This window comes from Capsicum annuum, chromosome 6 (genome assembly GCF_002878395.1).
Source record: "Capsicum annuum cultivar UCD-10X-F1 chromosome 6, UCD10Xv1.1, whole genome shotgun sequence".
Classification (NCBI taxonomy): domain Eukaryota; kingdom Viridiplantae; phylum Streptophyta; class Magnoliopsida; order Solanales; family Solanaceae; genus Capsicum; species Capsicum annuum.
In genome coordinates this window covers 205767072-205769840 of record NC_061116.1, presented here as the reverse complement: position 1 = coordinate 205769840, position 2769 = coordinate 205767072, and the positions used below count along the sequence as shown (strand labels likewise).

Genomic DNA, 2769 nt, shown 5'->3' with positions numbered 1-2769 from the left:
TCAAGTTCATACTTTAATCGTAAAATATGATTTAATTAATGTATCTGTTAGAGAATTAATTTCATAAACCTATTTATTCACATAAGTATGTCATGAGAACTTGCAAACCCAACATCATATGTGTCAAATCCATTTCAATATTACCTGCTTGAATCAAAGTAGAAGTGGATTAAATGATAGGATGCAATAGCCACTTTTTAATTGCTAATTTTTCCTTTACTTTATTATAGTTTAGAATGTATTTTGATAGGCGTTTGGCCATAAAAGAAAAAAAAAATGGAGTTAAGTTGAAGTTAGAGTTGTAATTAGAATTATAGTTTTAGTTGAGTTTGACTATGAATATATATTTTGTGAGAGAAATGAGAATAAAAAAAGTGAATACAGGTTGAGATTTGTTTCACTTTTTCAAAGTTGTATTTGGAGTTTGTATGGCCAAACATCATTTCTTGAATAAAGTGAAAAATATTTTTGAAAAGAATTGTTTTCTCATGGCCAAACTTAGCCTAAGTTTATTAATACGAACATAATTTTAACTTTTGATATTAATGAAAAATTTTGTTCCCTACATTTAATCTTGCTGTGTATAATTTGAAAAAATTAGTGAGGAAGATCCAGCCATTTCTTTCTCTTGGCCTTGGAAGGCACCATTAAACACTAACAACCCAAGTTAGCACAATTATTCCTCCAGGGTAAGAAAATTGCATTAAATATTGATATGTCATACAAAATAATGGTTGTTAGGCTTAAGTAAGAAAATATGACAACAAAGTCGTTGTAGTATAGTGGTGAGTATTCCCGCCTGTCACGCGGGTGACCCGGGTTCGATCCCCGGCAACGGCGTAGCTTTTTTTTTCTTCTTCCTTTTTTCGCATAAGTAGAAGCTGAAATGCTGGATCAGCGTTGCCTCCTTTACAATTTTTGACGCTTCTAATGTGTATCCTTACTCGGTCATTTTGTTCTCGCGCCCCACAGGGAGCTCCCTCCAGAAAGTGTGGTGTTACTATATATTTCTGTATAGGACAACATAACTAGTTGTGGTATGGGCAGGATTGAGTGGTGGTATTATCAGCATGGCCCTGTTGTTCAATGTTAGATTCAGAAATTGTTGGTCCCTTAAGTAGTCCAGCAAAAAGTTCAGCTGCATCATAGTATATATCTCTACATCCTCTGCTCTTAGAGATTCATCAACCTGCCAATAACGAAAAATAACTAGTTAAACTCATAACTTAAATACTAGCAGATGTTAACAACCTTTCTTCTTCTTAATATTGGAGATATCCCGTGTCATTCAGTTATCAGGTTGGCAACTTTAAAAAATATTTATTCCTAACCAAAACATCAGGTTAGCTACTTCATTGGTGAAATGGAGCTCCACATATGCTCATTGTGACTAAAATCACCATTCTGTGATGTACTCCCAGGAAATACAGTTCAGAGTACCTCGTCGCACGCAGAGAGCTCTTCAAGTTCTAGAAAATCTTCAAAGAAAATTATATTAACGCCAATGGAGATACAAGTCAATATTTCAAGAATTGTTTGTGCGTAGGTCATAGCAGAAGTGGAGGTACACTCTCAGAACTTGATTTATGTGTAGTTCGTAAAATGGTTCATGATTCAAATTGTTCTAAATCTAACTGCATGATTTTTACTATTTGGATTTTTGCAGGTTTAAATAACCTCTATCCAGGCGATCTAATTCCTTTCACACGAAGACCTCTCTTCCTAATAATTGATAGCGACAAAAGCGATGCATTCAAGGCAGGTTTGTCAAAACTGACTCATTGAATCATGATGACCTATCCCTGAGTAAGACACAGATTCCAAAGTGTGTTTGGGATTCTACTTGTCAAGAAACTGTGTAAGGCTTTTGAGAGAAAATGATGAGATATTTTGGTAATTTGTACTCCCACTAGAATAAGTGCAATACAAGTCTAGGTTGGTTCAGTAGTAAGAGCTGTTATCGATAATTCATTTTTCTCTGCTTTAGTTGTTTCCCAGTATTGATTTGTCTTTTGTAAATTACATTCAATTGATAAATTATAATGTGGAAAGTGCAGGGACAGAGGGGGATGAAAAGTAAAAGAGAATCCTGCACTTTTCTGCAGGATTCAGTTTCCATTCACTAACCCGTCCGCTTACCCAGAGAATCCCTACCTGAGCTACCCACACCTGAGATTTCAAAATGTCTACATTTCTTGAGACCTTTTCGATGATTGTACTGTCTCCATTGTTCTGTTTGAGTCTGTACTATGCCTGATAGCATGTTGAACTTCTGAATATCCAAAATTATGTGTTTTTTGTTCTTCATCGCGTTTGTTGAATTATGTGAAGTGGCTCATACTGAAGTGGTGAGTTGTTGAAGAAGGGACATTTTGATTTTTCCAAGTCAATAACTGCAGTTATTCCTACCTTACTAAATACTACCGACTACGTTCTTAAAGCTACTCAAAATCAATTGCTTCTTGTACCAACCATAAATAAGGGTGGATTGGCTGTTTTCCCTTCCATCTATTTGGGTGGTTGGAAAATTACTGTCGTAAATATTGTTCTTCACGTATGACTTATTTTATTGATTGCACGTTCAATTTCAAAAACTATCTTTGAGGAGGACGATTTCTTTGCTGATACATCACCTCTTTTCTCTTCAGGTTCTACATGGGGCAGAAAGAGGAGAAAAAAGTGCTTTGTTTCTCTCTCCTCTGAGGCCATCATTCAAGAACCCAGGCACTGATGTAACACAAACTGGAAGTCAGTTCACCTTGTTCTTGA

At 35.6% G+C, this 2769-nt stretch overlaps 1 long non-coding RNA gene and 1 other non-coding gene across 2 annotated transcripts; both read left to right on the top strand.

Annotated features, from left to right (window-relative positions):
- Nucleotides 1–768: 768 nt before the first annotated feature.
- On the top strand, nt 769–840 carry TRNAD-GUC. The gene has a single exon. It is a non-coding gene; the product is annotated as a tRNA-Asp (tRNA).
- A 707-nt stretch (nt 841–1547) lies between these two features.
- On the top strand, nt 1548–2769 carry LOC124899327. Its single transcript, XR_007056751.1, has 3 exons — nt 1548–1564; nt 1667–1762; nt 2649–2769. It is a non-coding gene; the product is annotated as an uncharacterized LOC124899327 (long non-coding RNA).